Below are 17437 nucleotides of genomic sequence, written 5' to 3' on the forward strand. Positions count from 1 at the left end.
TTTATTCCTTTTTCTATAGGTACCCCCTTTTTTAAATCGAAATTTAATTGCATCTTCGCAAAGGAAATGATAGTTTCACATTTCATTTTTTTCACAACTTAAAGAAGAAACATTTAGTAATTGTTCCCAAATTAGGGGAATTCGTAACAATCCTATATAGTTTGAAAAAGGTTTTTTAAGGTTTGGGTACACATAATTTATTGCTTTTTGTTATGAGAAGATTTTGACCTTTTAGTTCGTTTAACAGTTTCCTAAATATTTAAGGGGCGGATACATTTAAAACTGAAAAACATGAATATGTTATACCATGGCTGAAGCTCCGCATTTTTTCCTTTGAATTCTAGTTGAGTTGCATATTTAGTTAGCAAAGTATGGTACAACATTAATTTGCATATAATATACCATGGTTTTCCCTCACCACACTTTTTAAGCAAATTATTTCATAAAAACATCAAAGGAAAAAATCCAATATATGTTACACTACAGAACATAAATTAAAATAGCGTAAGGTATACGCATGAGAGACAGCAACCTTACGACATAAAGACTCATCATAACAGTGCGCTGTACCTTTACCATACATCACAATGAAATAGTCATTGCAGGTATTTATAATCTCCCCTTTTCATCCGTTTGTTTTACATTTTTAATTGATTGATGACGATTTTACGCCATATTATAAGCGATCATTTGATTGAACGAACCTTCCATTTTTATCTTATTACAGTGTTGAATTGGTAAACTTTTTTAATAAGTTTATTTAAAACATTGATAAGTTTACCTGTGTCGTATCTAAATTTCTGGGCTTGGTAAATAACATTCTCGTAAAAACAATATATGCTGTTCCGTTTGAAATATGTTTTCTAACAAACTTTAAAACAAAAAATATATTTTATATAAGATATAAGATGTTGAATATATCCACTAACTGAGCTCCACTTTCGATGACATATATTTATAGACAAACTATACATGCCCACAGACATCTCTGATTTCGATGACGTATATTAATAGCCAAACTTTTTCCACCCACAACATCCTTGTGAAAATGTTATATATAATAATTGACCAATAACTGTTTACCTATTTCCTGTATTAGTACTGATAAAAATGAAAAATGACACTGTTGTGACATTTGTCAATTTTCATAAGGGAAAATATCCACATGTAATTCATGAATGAAAGGAGGGATTATCCATTCAACGTCACATTCCTTATCATACACGGACAGGTCTTAGAAACTGAAAAACGAGAAAGACAATCAAACGACAGTACAGTTTGATAAGATCAAGTTTGGAATGTTGTTTTAGCAAAATGTAAACACATTTGTTTTAATTCATAAAACATGTTTAAGAGTTTAAAGGAATTGGATTTTTTTTATGACGAGGTATGCTTTCACATAAATCATGATAGGTCTATTGAAATATTCTCACCGACATAATTTTGTTAGGAAAAAGTACAACATGCTTATAACACCAAGGCGTTACATGTTTGTGCATTTTATTTCATTTGTAGTGAAATTTATATTCAGTTGATAAGGCTTTTTCTTTTTCAAAATTACAGGCATGATTTTTGATTAACAGTTTAATAGCTAAATAATGGTGACTTTATAACTAAATACAACTGATGTGTTGTGATCAAAGAATTATGCTAGGTTTGTTGTAGAACATATAGTTTAATAAGAGCTCTTTGTCGTTACTTTGTGATAGTTTAGGAAGCGATTTTATTCAAAATGCTTACAAGTATTAAGATGACTTTCTATTCGAATTTCGAAGAAATTTAAAATCATCTCCTTCCAAGAAAAATAGAAGTATGAATGAAAAGAATGAAGTTGAATAATTCCTAAAGTTAACATAATGAGTTTCATGCACAAAACACACGTGATCTAAAAAAATGCTTATCCTGTAACACAGACGTGAATTTTAATACTATAATTCTTTGAAGGTACGAATCTGATTGGACGACACCATATATTTTGAGGATGTGGGCTTGGTTGGGTTGGGGGATTTAAATACCGGTCTGTACTGGAAGTCGCCATTTTTAATTGATGAATTAATTGGTGTATTATGTCTGCACTGAAAATCACCTCTTTATCAGGTATTGGGTTCTTGCCTCATATTTTCCCCTTCTTATTGTGATAATAAGTCGTGATGTGATGTGACCAGTATTTCGTTCTATTTGGTTTGAATGTGTTAAAGCATACTCTCATAATTGAAAATTCGAAACGGGTAGTCCCTAATCAAATAGCAAAACCAAAAGCTCAAATACATCAAACGAATAGATAACAACTGTAACATTCCTGACTTGGTGCAAACATAAAATTTTCTTACGTAAAAAATGGTAGACATATTAGGTAAAAATGTAAAAAAAAATGAGAACAGCAGTAAAAATTGTACTTTAATCTTAATCGTTATAAATAAAAACAAACAAATATGTAATAAAAAAAGCACTAAAGGCATTTAAAATAAAGCACATTAGCAAAAATTAAAGACAAAAATACAAAAATTTACAATAGCACAATAAAAGATTGTATAAGTACAGATCTAGAGCCACGCCATATTTTTCAAAGAAAGACAAAAGCGTATATGGAAAAAGCGCATTAGCAAAAATGAAAAACAAGAATACAAACATTATCATAGAACAATAATTCAATGACGGGATGTATAAGTACAGAGTCACGTCTAATGGATATCACAAAACACAGACTAAACAGTAAAAGCAATATTTACAAAGACAAACAAAAGAGTACTATAAATAAGGGCAACAGTAGTATACCGCTGTTCGAAATTCACAAATCAATCGAGATAAAAAACAAAACAAATCAGGGTTACAAACTAAAACTGAGGGAAACACATCAAATATAAGAGGATAACTACGACACAACAGAAACACAACACTGAAATGTGACACACACAGAAACGAACTATAACAATGGCCATTATCCTGAATTAGTACAGGACATTTTAAGAAAAAAGGTGAGTGGAACCTGGTTGTGTGGCGTTATTAAGATGACAAACTACGTAAGTTCCAAGAATGTAAACTTCAAGACCATCGTGTATTATTTTTGAAGTTGATACGGTATATTTATCATCAAGGTCTTAATACCTTCCAACCAATGATTCTTTGTTTTAGAAAAATAAAGAGACATTCTTTGACATACCCCTCGTTGATCAAATTTCTACTCAGACATTGGTAACGTCTTACAAGCTGCAAGCTCTTGAATACCGAATAAATTGGGAAATGTATATCCCATATGCAGATTGGTACATTGCAACTAATATCGGGGAAATTGATAATTTTAAAATCAAAATCTACTCGTTTATCATGCATTCTGGAACTGAGATGACCGTATATGTCACATTCGAGGTATAAGTCGTAAAATGAATCGGAGGAAGCCGTGTCTGTTGTTTCTTTAATTTCAAGCCTTGCCTTGAGGGATATAAATTGAACCTAATAAAAAAATTTGAATTGTTAATGGAAAAAACATCATCAATATATCTGAATGAGAGATTAAAAGATCTGGCTTCTTTGATCTTCTTTTTTTTTTACAATTGTCTGAAGGAAGTCCGACTCATATGACAATACGAAAGGTCACGACAAGGACAGGCGCATAGATCGTTCCTATAGGAATGCCGAAAATTTCTTGAAAACATTGTCAAGTCTACTACCTTCATATTCATCATTGGAAAAGTTGAAAAAGAGAAAAGACCTTTTCTTAATCTTTCCTTCGCAAACATAGGTCTGGATGGCGTCAACTTAGGCAATATTCTTCCTCATAAATTAGTTCAATCGAAAATACCTCCTTATTTCAAAAATCAGTCTGTACCAATAATTTCTAATACCTATACCAATCCTATTTCAACTAAAATTTTCAATTACAAACACGTTTTGCAGGATATCAATATTGACGACTTCAAGTCTTAACCTCCTGATTGCACTTGTGCTAGTTCTCAATTCATATATAATCCGGCTGGCCACTTTATTACCTGTGACCTCAAAATTATTGTCAATAATACTTCCCTGCGAAATGGCCCTCTTGTCTCAGGGAGGGATAAGTCCCACTTTGTAAAGGATCAATATGCTTCAAACGAAAAATTCTCTGAAGCTGAATTTATAAAGTTGCTTGATTTCTAGATTGACAACATATGTGTTACGTTCGGTCGACGTGTTTTTAACAAACTGTCGGCATTCCAATGGGAACCAATTGTGACCCACTTCTTGTCGACTTATTTCTTCATTATTATGAAGCTTGCTTAATACAGGAACTTCTTAGGAAGAAAGATAAAAATATCCTTTAACTCTCCAATTCGCTATATAGATGATGTTCTTTCACTAAATAATTCAAAATTTGGTGACTACGTTGAACGCATCTATCCCATCAAACTAGAGATAAAGGATACAACAGATACAGTTAAGTCGGTCTGATATCTTGACTTACATCTAGAAATTGACAATGCGGATCGGTTGAAAACAAAACTATACGACAAAAGAGATGATTTCAGCTTTCCAATTGTGAACATTCCATTTCTAAGTAGAAACATTCCAGTAGCACCTGTATACGGGGTATATATCTCCCAATTGATACGATATTCCCGTGCTTGCATTTACTATCATGATTTTCTTGATAGAGGGTTACTGCTCACAAAGAAGCTATTAAACCAAGAGTTCCAAATGGTGAAGTTGAAATCGTCCCTTCGTAAATTTTACGGACGCCATCACGAGTTGGTTGACCGTTATGGAATAACCGTTTCACAAATGATATCTGATATGATCCTTACGTAGTAACTACAACCCCCTTCCCTTTCATGAATGTGACCTACCGAATTAGACTATTTACCGGATTTGTTATAACATGGGCAACATTACGGGTGCCACGTGTGAAGCAGGATCTGCTTACCCTTCCGGAGCACCTGATATCACCCCTAGTTTTTGGTATTGCTTATTCTTTATTTTTTTCTGTGATGTTGCATGTGTACTATTGTTTGTCTGTCTTTTTCATTTTTAGCCATGGCGTTATCAATTTATTTTCGATTTATGAATTTGGCTGTCCCTCTGGTATCTTTCGTCCCTCTTTCATCAAACAGGTTACTAATAAGAAACTCTAGCATACTTATCATGTTTTCCTCTTATTAACCTGTTTTACCTTTTTGTTCACTACTCTTTTACTGAGGACAGAATTTATGTCAATCTAATGGACAATTCTTTAGTCGAACATGCAGATAAACTAGCAATGTACAGTTGTTTGTATGGAATTTTGTGAAGCTTAGGTATTTAATACAAACAAGGTAAGTCCTACGATTTGTTGTTCAATACAATGTTCATTTAAGTCATGAAGGACTCATGATTCACCAAAATCTCACCCTTGTCGAATGATATGTTTTGTGTATGTGTGATTACCTGAGTGCTCATTTATTTCTAATTCTTTTACAAAATACTTATAGTATTACGATTTACAGTTTTATAAAAAAAAAAATGACTAAATAATTGATATTCATGTCAACAATGAAGTGTTGACTACTGGGCTGGTGATACCCTCGGGGATGAAACGTCCACCAGCAGTGGCATCGGTCAAGTGGTGTCAATAGTTATCAAAGGTACCAGGATTATAATTATGTTTAGCTTCACAGTAATAAACTGACCATAGGGTCTGTTCGTATCAAATTAACACGTACTTCAGTAGGCACTTCTACGAACAATGATTAATGCTAACAGCAGAAGATAAATGATCCATACTAGCAGCAAAGGAGAGTTGATCTAGGCTACCATTAACGATTCATGATAGCAGTACACGAAACATGATCCATGATCCAAGCTAGAAGTTTGTAAAATATGACCCATGCTTACAGCATACGATAAACAATCCGTTTCAGCACCTAATGAAAAACGATCAAAGCTATCATCATACGATATATTAAATTTGCAGCATACGGTAGATGATCTTTGCAAGCGGCTTACGTTTTTGATCCACGCGTGAAACAAAGAATATATGAGGAAAACTTGTAGCATACAATAGACAATAAATGCCAGCAGCATACGATAGATGATCAATGTCACTATGCGATATATGATGATTCATGCTTGCAGCATATTATAGATGATCAGTAACAGCACTATGCGATATATGATTCATGCTTGCAGCATATGATAGATGATCAGTGTCAGCACTATGCGATATATGATTCATGCTTGCAGCATATGACAGATGATCAGTGTCAGCACTATGCGATATATGATTCATGCTTGTAGCATCTGATAGATGATCAGTGTCAGCACTATGCGATATATGATTCATGCTTGAAGCATATGATAGATGATTAATGTCAGCATTATGCAATATATGATTCATGATTGCAGCATATGATAGATGATCAATGTCATCACTATGCGATATATGATTCATGCTTGCAGCATATGAAAGATGATTCATACTAGTGCATACGATAGATGATTTATGCTAGCAGTATACGATAGATGATTCATGCTATCAGCATACGATGGATGATTCATGTCAAGAGCATTCGATAGATTATCAATGTAGGAGCACATGATAAATAAATTATGTTATTATGTGATGGTGACTCATGTATGCCAGCAGTCATTGGTAGTCAATGTTTGCTAGCTGTGTAGTGCGTTGTGATCCAAACTATCAGCACGTGATAAATGATCATTATTATGAGCATTGCACAAGTCATGTCTTCTCTGACTGTTCATGACGTTAAGACTAAATTTTCACTTCTTCTTACTACATTTGTATAAACTTCAAGATTTACCTGTATTATTAAAACCTTTTTTTCAAAAGTGATTATTTTCGAAGGGTTAAATATTTCGCATTGGTGTCTTGCCATGGATTTGTTTGGACTTGTTTGTTTGCCATTTGGCCTTGAATGTTTGTCCCTAATATTTTATTAACTGTGCATTTGCATTCAGATATCGCAGATCAAATTTATTCGTTCATAGTATATTTATTTACGTTTTCTGATTGATTTAAGCCTGCCAATTGATATTTTATCGTGTGCGTTTGCTATGTTGTGATGTTATGCTATTGTTTCAGAAAAAATGAGAAGGTTTGGTACCATTAAAACGTTTAATCCCACTGCAAATGTTTGCACCTGTCCTAAGTCAGGAATCTGATGTACAGTAGTTGTCGTTTGTTTATGTATTGTATACGTGTTTCTCGTTTCTTGTTTTTTTTTATATAGATTAGACCGTTGGTTTTCCCGTTTGAATGGTTTTACACTAGTAATTTTGGAGCCCTTTATAGCTTGTTGTTCGATGTGAGCCAAAGCTCCGTGTTGAAGGCCGCACATTGACCTTAATAATGGTTTATTTAAAAAAAAAATGTTATTTGAATGGAGAGTTGTCTCATTGGCACTCACACCACATCTTCCTATATCTATAATATATAATGAAATATACATGTATATATTATAGATTGTAAGATAAAAAGTATCTTGGTAGTAGCTATGAAACGGAAGTAGAGTTATAGTATCAACATATTACTGATTTCTTTCTAGTATTACATTACAATGCTTGCATGCTGGCATGATATGGTATGCCATACAGTTCATACTCGTGATAAATGATCGGGGCTCTATATGACTCCTTAAGTGATCCATTTAAGAAAAACATGACAGAAAATTTATCAATTTATGCAAGAAGCATTGGAACGACGATTTTGGTAGCAGCATATCATAGAAGGTCCATAAAGCTGGAATTTGAAAGATGATGCATGCTAGTAGGACATGATAAATTATTTATCATAGTTTTATTCTAAAAGTATGAATTAGAATATCCATGCTAGTAACTCATTACAGATAATCAATGCTTGAAGAACATTACAAATGAAAATGCTAGAACACGGTAGAGATTTACCATGCTATCCTAATATGATAGATGGATTATTATTCTTGTAGCAGTTCATAGTTTATAAAAGTAGCAGATGATAAATGATACATGCTTGCAACGCATGATAGCTGACGTAAGAACTAGGGACCCGGCAATGATCAGATCTGTTAGAAAGACAGTATGTTATTGATGTTCAAATCGCACAAATCCAATTAAAAAGGTACAAATCAAGGTAAACATTAAAAAATCTGAATGAATTATATTAACTCTAAAATGAGATAAACTAGGTGTATCTATAGGGAAAGAGTTTCCTATAATGAGTGCAATACCCGCCTTAAAAATGCACTGTAATGTATGATACCAGCATATGATATTAATGAAACATGCTAGCATCGCATGCACGATCCATATGACATTACCAATGACCAAGCTAGCAACACATGATAGGTCATACAATTTAGCAGTATGTTATCTGATCGTTGCTACCAGTCTACTGATCTCATACCTACGAGATATTGCGCATTTCCCAAGTTACAAGGCATATAGTAGTGTTGTTAACATCATAAAATGTGTTTGTATAAATATCCATTTTTACCTGGAACTATCAATAGTCCCTGATACTTTTCTGAATAATTGTGTTGATTGTCTTTCAATCTTGTCTGTAATACTGTTAATAATAATAAACAATACTTTTATGTTTGCACTATAAGAATAAAGAAAGCTGAGATTCTTTTTGATGAAAAAACAACTCAGCATTGTTATGACATTTTACAATATCATCCCATCAGCGTTCATCAACATGCATCTTACGGTGCATACAAATTGATACACTGAGTTGTTTATTTATTTTATAGACAACATTGTAGACTATCAATTATAACAAACCTATAGAGATACTTAACCATTTTCTATCACTTAACGTTGGTCTGATTTGAAGAAAAATATTCTGACGTATTATAGACATCAATTTGTACGTCTGACAGTTTTAAAAAACGTCAGAGTCAGACGGCCATCATGTTGTGATCTAAAAGAATTGTAATGCGCACGCATGCGTAATTACATTTTTTTGAGATTGATAGATGTGTTACTTAATGTGTCTTGTATACTGTTGTAGGTAAATTACAGTTTACACAATGTTCAAAGGAGTTACAATTTTCCTATGAATTCCACAAGTTATAATACGAACAGCATTGAAGCTAAAAATAGCGAACAAGGAAAAGACATCGGAAACGGTAGATAACGAAAAGTATGAACTATTTCCTACGCTACTTAACCGAATTACAACTCCCCATATCTTAGTACATAATCAAAGGCTATCAATCTATTTCGGAACAAATCGATACATTTTAGCGGAAATTATTCACAAGTCTTTGAACGTTTAATTGAAGGAAAGTTAACAGACAGAATAATACTGTTACTGTCAACAACTTTGAAGTACTTCCATACTAAGTATTTATAGATCATAGTGATAAATTTTCCCGCAATATTTGCTACTTTGCAGACGGCAACACACCCACTGTAGTTTCCGTTCTACGAACAAAATCGTGACCATTCTTTTATTTCTTAATAAGGAGGTATACCTAGTTGATCTCCATTTCCGTTAGTTTTAGCAAAATTAAGTTTTTAGTGTCAATGCATACAAAATTTGGCAAACCAACCCTTGGAATACAATGAGTCATAGAAAAGTAATTGTATTGATAGTATAGTAATAGCCTCAATAAACAAAGGAAACCTATATTTGATATTTGTAACTTCTATTTCAATACAAAATTAATGACAGTCAAGTTTATTTTAAGAACGCAAATAAGAGCAAAATCATGTCGCCATTTCGAAAATATTTCTTTTAAAAATCGAAACTCTTTGGAATATTAAAAAGAAACAATGTTTAAGTTGGTGCTATTGACACGATAAGAATAAATTTGTAATTTCTGTAAATCTTTAAGTAAACGAAAGTCGGTTATTGAGTGTCTTTTTAGTATAAAAACAAATGGACAAGTTGCATACTTTGAACAAATTAAACATCTACACTAAATTTCTCAGAAACACTGTCGAGTTTCCTGACGAGACACACGATTTTATGAAGTTCTTACACGAAGACGTGCAGATTGCCTTGAAAAATAAAAGGACATCAACAGTACCACTTGCAGACTGTATTCAACAAAAGACACGTACACCTTGCCACATGTTAATGCTCGAGTCATTTGAAAATTAAGTGTCGATTGCAGGCCTTTAAAAGATTTTGTTAAATTTCCTGTAAACATTTTTTTTAAAACTCGAAGCAATGTTGAAATGGTGTTTAGACGCCGTTTTATTTTTGACGCACACTGACTATTTACTGAAAGACAAAGTTTAATTACATCTTAATGCATTAATTGATTTTGTTGTATTACTGCTTGGGTAAATGCTTCTACTTTTTACAAAAATAAATCTACAAAAAAACCTATAGGATAAGAATAAAAAATAAAATGACATATCAATTTCTTTTAATCGTAAAAAAATATTGAGAGTTTTTTCTGATCTATCATATTATGCATAAAAGCTGTGGCAAGATATCGCCAAACCATATATGTATTTGGTTTTAATGGCACCATCTGAGATAATGAGGTGTAGTAGTTCAAATAATAGAATTTAACCAATCATAAGTCACCGTACGGTCGTCAATAAGCTAAACCCATACAGTGTAGTCTATTTGTTTCCAAGTTATTAGTTTTTCCAAATCAAGACAACTCTTTAAGTTGGACAAATCATATGGAAGAAGCATATTAGATGTAAGTAGCATGTACAGAATTTGAGTTCCGTCACCCTTTGAGTGGCGCATTTCAATATATATACATACAGCCAAATAGAAAAGGGAAATGTCAGTTTATGAGAGAAAAAAACCGATGCTCTTATATTTTCGGTATAACGCAAAACAGTCATACATTTGTAGAAACGGGTCAATTTGGGAAACAAATTATTGTTTACCACCTAACACAGAAAAGAACGGATCAACCCGAGAAAAAGAGAATCGCTTAAATCTGTATACTACCAAATAGACAAAGTAACGGGTCCGTCTTGTAAAACAGTTTGCTTCTTAAATATGTAGCCCCCCCCCCCCCCCCCCAAACAGACCAGACATATAAAAAGACAAAGGAAATCGTCTGTCCATATCATTTTGACTTTAAATTGACTCTCTGTAACTATATATTAGTAAATCTAACGTAGAAGTAACATAAGATTTTGCAATGATGTCTAAGTTAGATTGTCACAGGTTTTATGAATGAGATTTTAATTCGATCAAACATTACAAATATTATATAGTAAACACTTGTCGTATCTTGATAACACTTCACATACTTAACCTCTTTTTTCCTGTTTGCACCCGCTTATAGATACTTATCGTCAAAAACGATCTCTAAAAATGAGACGGAGAAGTATTTAAATGAGCATGTTATTAAAAACACAATAAAATACCAACAAAACAATTAGACAATAATTGGGCAATTAAATTCTTTTTATTATCATCTGACGCATCTATGTATAACATTGCAAACACAAAAATGTGCCATACATCCAATTATTGTAAATTTAACAATTCAAAAAACGTAAACATAACAAAATCAGCTACGTTGCGGTGAGCAACAAAAAACCACAGAACAGGTGTGTAACCACGTGGTTTAAAGATAGGTAAAACAGTATTAAAGACTACCAGATGGTTTATCTTTGACAACATCATATTCTTCTTACAAATATAAAGGAATGACCTGGTTTACCACGTGTCACTCATGTGCCACCGTGCATGTGTCTTTTTACCACAGTGACAATACCTTACGTCACCCAGTGAATAAGGATACATCAGAGTTGGACGTTGAACGATTACATCTTAAATTAATCATTATTTCAAAGTACTAATTGTTTTAAGTATTACGGAATGTGTCAACACAAAGATATTTATGCACTTTAAGGTGTCTGTTACATTGAAATAGTATTAGTAAATGATTTTGGAATGTTATAAAACTTTTAAAAAAAACTTGTCATTTCTTGCAAGCGTGAAAATTAAGCATATAGATATAGAAAGATGTGGTGTGAGTGCCAATGAGACAACTCACCATCCAAATAACAATTAAAAAAAGGTAAACCATTATAGGTCAATAAACGGCCTTCAACACGGAGCTATAAAGGACCCCCAAATTACTAGTGTAAAACCATTCAAACAGGAAAACCAACGGTCTAATCTATATATAAAAACGAGAAATTTAAAACACGTATATATTACATAAACAAACGACAACTACTGTACATCAGATTCCTGACTTAGGACAGGTGCAAACATTTGCAGCGGGATTAAACGTTTTAATGAATCCAAACCTTCTCCCTTTTTCTAAAACAATAGAATAACATCACAACATAGAAAAACACAAGATAAAATATCAATTGGCATACTTAACTAAATAAAAATAACGTAAATTAATACACAATGAACGAATAAATTTGATCTGCGATATCTGAATGCAAATGCAGAGTTAATAAAATATTAGAAACAAACATTAAAAACCAAAAAGCAAACAAACGAGTTCAAACAAAGCCATGGCCAGACACCAATGAGAAATATTTAACCCTTCGAAAATATTGATCAATATTCACTTTAGATAAAAACATGTTAAAAAAAAATTAATTTAAATCTTGAAGTTTATACAAATGTAGTAAAAATAAATGAAAAATTGAAGATATCACAAATAATCATACATTATCTGTTTTAAGTACGACAACAATAAATACCATGTGCAATGGTTGCCTGGGATATAGAAGTGTAGGCACCCAATATTCTTCCATCCGATACTTATTCCATTGTGGATGGATGATGTAAGACTGTTTGACTGTGCGGGGTATATAATTTCGCGGTCAAGTAGTCAGCACTTTGGGGTTGACATGAATTTTAATTAAGTGGTCATTTTTATAAATTTCCTGTTTACAAAACTTTTGAATTTTTCGAAAAAAAAGGATTTTATCATCCCAGGAATAGATTACCTTATCCGTAATTGGCACAACGTTTTGAAATTTTGCATCCTCAATGCTCTTCAACTTCGTACTTGTTTGGCTTTATAACTTTTTTGACTATGAGTCTTATGTAGACGAAACGCGCGTCTGGTGTACTAAATTATAATCCTGGTACCTTTGATAATTATCAAGTACGGTGACTAATTGTTGGAAACATGAAATGCAACCCCTCATAAAGAGAAAGTACAATGCTCTGTATTCTTTAAATGACCATTGCAACTGCTTTTCTATGGAATCTTAGATGACCTGTTGCAATGCTAATTTTCAGCCACTATTTAACATATTGAAAATTCTCTCTCTTTTATTGGCAGCGTCCAATCTTCTTGGTCAAACCACTTTGCAATATATACTTTATTTATTTGTGATTTGTTTTCATATTGAAATATTTCGGGTGTTGATGATGTTTGGGAATTCATATCATTTGTTATCAATAAGAATATAAAATCGGTTTTCATCATACTCGTCGGTAAAACCTTTACCAATCCTTCTTCTAGGTCAAAATTATTTTAAAACTAGTGAAAACGACATTTATTATGTGCTTGCCTTTCTCATGTCGCTTTTCAAACAAAAGTGTTCACAAGATAATCAAAACATAGGTATGTTTGTTTTCTCTTGCGTCATAAGAAATATTACAAATGTTACACTGAACTTAACGGAATTTTACATATATGTCACGAACAAATGTATGTACGAGAAATCAAGAAACTTAAATAATTAACCGTCAATAGCAACAGAAAAATCAAAGCTAGCCATTTCTTTTGATGTATACCAAACCCTTTCCAAAAATGTTTAAACTGCTAGGATTTAATGTAATAATGAAATGCACGAGCTCAGCGTTTTTGCTGCATTTACTTCTACGACAATGTATTTGTTGACATTTTTGTACTAAAAATTGCATTGAAAAGAAGCAGTTTGGTAATAACCAGCCATTAAGTAGAACAAGTTTGTCTCTTTTCGTGTAATTAGTTTAAGGCGGATCGTAAATGTTTATTATGTAACCCAAGAAACAGTATATAACAAAAAGACTCTACAAACGTGACGTCGTTTTAATGTTTCATTGAAAAATTACAGAAATAAACACCAGATCTCACAAAAACCTCAACAAAATTTTACTTTTAAAACTTCATGACTGGTACCATTAATACTTTTTTCTCAGCGTCGTTAAACAATGACGTGTTTTCACAATCTGATTCATTCAGTCTGAGAGGCTTTTAAGTACATAAAAACTAAGGAGACGTGAGGTATTTCAGTCAATGGTACAGTAGCTCAGAAAGAAATACTAGTAATAAGATAGAAAAAACGTCATGGTTTCAAGATATACAGTTTTTAACAGAAAACAATTGTTTATAGGAATCGTCTGCACAGGTACATAGTAGTAGTAGTACATAGAATTTGCGCACGTGCAATTGGGGCTTTGTTTTAACGATATAGACGGCAATATTTTATTATACATTTTGTGCAAATTCATTTTACAGGTAACATATACGTAAGAAATTTTTAAATGAAAATGAGATCTTTAATTTTAATACATATCTAAAATTTTATTCATATAGAATTAAAACAAAATGTTTTTAGAGATACACAGACATATCGTAAGTTCTTAAGATGAATATTTTTACTAGGAAAGGTAATGCATATATTTTTAGAGACTTCAAAAGCAACCATCGACACCCGATACTAATTTTGGGATGGAAGAAATGATTAAATCTAATAAAATATATTAAAAAAAAAGAAATTCCTTGTAGATGCAACTTATAGTATTTTAAAATAAAAAAAAAAGAGTAACTCATAATTCAAAAATAAACTGACAACGCCATGAACAAAAATGAAAAAGACAAACAAAAGTACACAAAAAAGAACATATTAGTCCGTTAGTTTTCTCATTTTTACATTGTTTTACATTGTCATTTCGTGACCTTTTATAGCTGACTATGAGGTATGGGCTTTGCTCATTGTTGAAAATCCGTAAAGTGACCTATAATTGTTAATTTCTGTGTTATTTTGGTCTCTTGTGGAGAGTTGACTCATTTGCAATCATACCACATCTTTTTTTTTTATATAGAAAACTGAAAGATATCGTCCCTTTGTAAAAAAATCAATCAAAATGATATTACACGAATGAAAGAAACCAAAAGTCATAATACAGGTGAAAACTCAAACATAAGAATAACCAGGAGAAGATATGAACATAAAAGACAAGTGTATCAACATTAAAGACACGTGTACCAATATAAAAAAAATATGTTCGAACATCAAAAACAAGTGTGCAAGAATAAAAGATAAGTGAACCAACATAAAAAGACATATGTACCAACATAAAAGACCAGTGAACCAACAAACAAGACAAGAGTACCAACATTAGAGACATGTGTACCAACATAATAAAAAAAAAAGTGTACGAACATAAAAAAAGTGTACAAAAATAAAGGACAAGTGAAACAACATTAAAGACAAGTGTACAAACATAAAAGACAAGTGTAAGAACATTAACGACAAAGGGGGAACCAACACAAAAGACAAGAGTACCAACAAACAAGATAAGTGTTCCAACAGACAAGTGTACCATTAGACAATACAAGTCTAGTAACAGAAAAGACAAGTGTACCAACATTACTGTACCAACAGACAAGACAAGTGTACCAACATTAGAGAGACGTGTACCAACATAAAAATACAGGTGTACGAACATCAAAAACAAATGTACAAAAATAACAGACAAATGAACCAACATAACAGACAAGTGTATCAACTTAAAAGACAATCTGATGTACAGTAGTTGTCGTTTGTTTATGTAATATATACGTGTGTCTCGTTTCTCGTTTTGTTTATATAGATTAGACCGTTGTTTTTCCCGTTTGAATGGTTTTACACTAGTAATTTTGGGGCCCTTTATAGCTTGTTGTTCGGTGTGAGCCAAGGCTCCGTGTTGAAGGCCGTACTTTAATCTATGATGGTTTACTTTTTAAATTGTTATTTGGATGGAGAGTTGTCTCATTGGCACTCACACCACATCTTCTTATATCTAAGTATAATAACATAAAAGACAAGTAAACCAACACAAAAGACAAGTGTACCAACGAACAAGACAAATGAACCATTAGACAAGACAAGTGAATCAACTGACAATACAAGTGTACCAACAGACAAGACAAGTGTTCCAACGGACAAGACAAGTGTTCCAACGGACAAGAAAAACGTACCATTAGACAAGACAAGTGAACAAACTGACAATACAATTGTACCAACAGACAAGACAGATGTACCAACAGATAAGACAAGTGAACAACCGACAATACAAGTGTACCACTAAACAAGACAAGTGTACCAATATTAGTGGACCAACAAAAGTGCACCAACAGATAAGATAAGTGAATGGACAAACAAGACAAGTGTACCAACAACAAGATAAATGTATTAGCAAACAAGACCATAGTACATACAAACAACTCATTTGTTCTGACAACTTAGAAAACAGAGCAATGAGTAACCTTGTCCGATGGCATCGGTCATGCATGTTTCTTGAAAAGTGTATTTATTTTGAAAAATTCAGCATAAAAATAAGGAACCGTATCTAATGTTACAGATGTTCTCAAATGACAACTGGTAAATATTGCTGACCGAATCATGTTTACCCTTATCCCTTTGTATTGATATATGTCACAATAATGCAGTAAAAAAATTGTATTCCTAATATTTAAATTTGTCTATAAAACGATGTCCAAAGGAATTGGTTTGTTTAAGTGAATATTGTTTAGCATGTTTTACTGAGAACAAAGATATGTCTACTAAAGAATGGAAGTGATTATATCACAAAGAACTATCAATATATCGAATAACTCGTAGATGAATACAAAACCATGATTACACAAAAAGATTATAACCATCCCGGAATCAATGACAAAAACATGGCATAATTGTGCATTCAAGTTATTTGTGCAATTTTTGTTATAAACCGTTCATTTCTTATTCAGACTGTGCAAGTACAAGAAGTGGGTCGGATTAATAGAAATAAAAAAAAGCTTCTGTTTACAAAATGTATTGCATGATGATTAGGTTGTAAAACTGTTCAATAATTATCTCGATCTTAATAAATAGGTCAATTTATTGTGAAATGACTTCTTTTGTATTTTTATTGTCAGCCTTCATATAAATTTAAAAAAAATGTTTTTACTTTACCGTTTTTTGTTGATGATTCGTGTTGCTCAGTCTTTAGTTTTATATGTTGTGTTTTGTATGCTGCAGTTTTTTTATTGGTCCTTTTCTTCTTTTTATGCCATGGCGTTGGCAGTTCAATTTTGATTTTTTTCCCACTTCTCTTTGGAAAGTGTTGTGTAATTTTTCCTATCTGTAAGTCTGTTCGGTTTCTTCGTAAAAAAATGTGTATTGTAATTCTTATCTCTAGTTGTTTGACTGCTGCAACGTTGCGTCTCTGATGCATTTAACTGCTGTACCTATTACTTACACTAACAGTTAAAACAGTTTGACTGTCCCTCTAGTATCTTTCGTCCCTCCTTTGAAAGAGTAGTTGATTTACTCATTTTACGTCTAGTGGCAT

The sequence above is a fragment of the Mytilus trossulus genome, chromosome 4 (genome assembly GCF_036588685.1).
Source record: "Mytilus trossulus isolate FHL-02 chromosome 4, PNRI_Mtr1.1.1.hap1, whole genome shotgun sequence".
NCBI lineage: Eukaryota > Metazoa > Mollusca > Bivalvia > Mytilida > Mytilidae > Mytilus > Mytilus trossulus.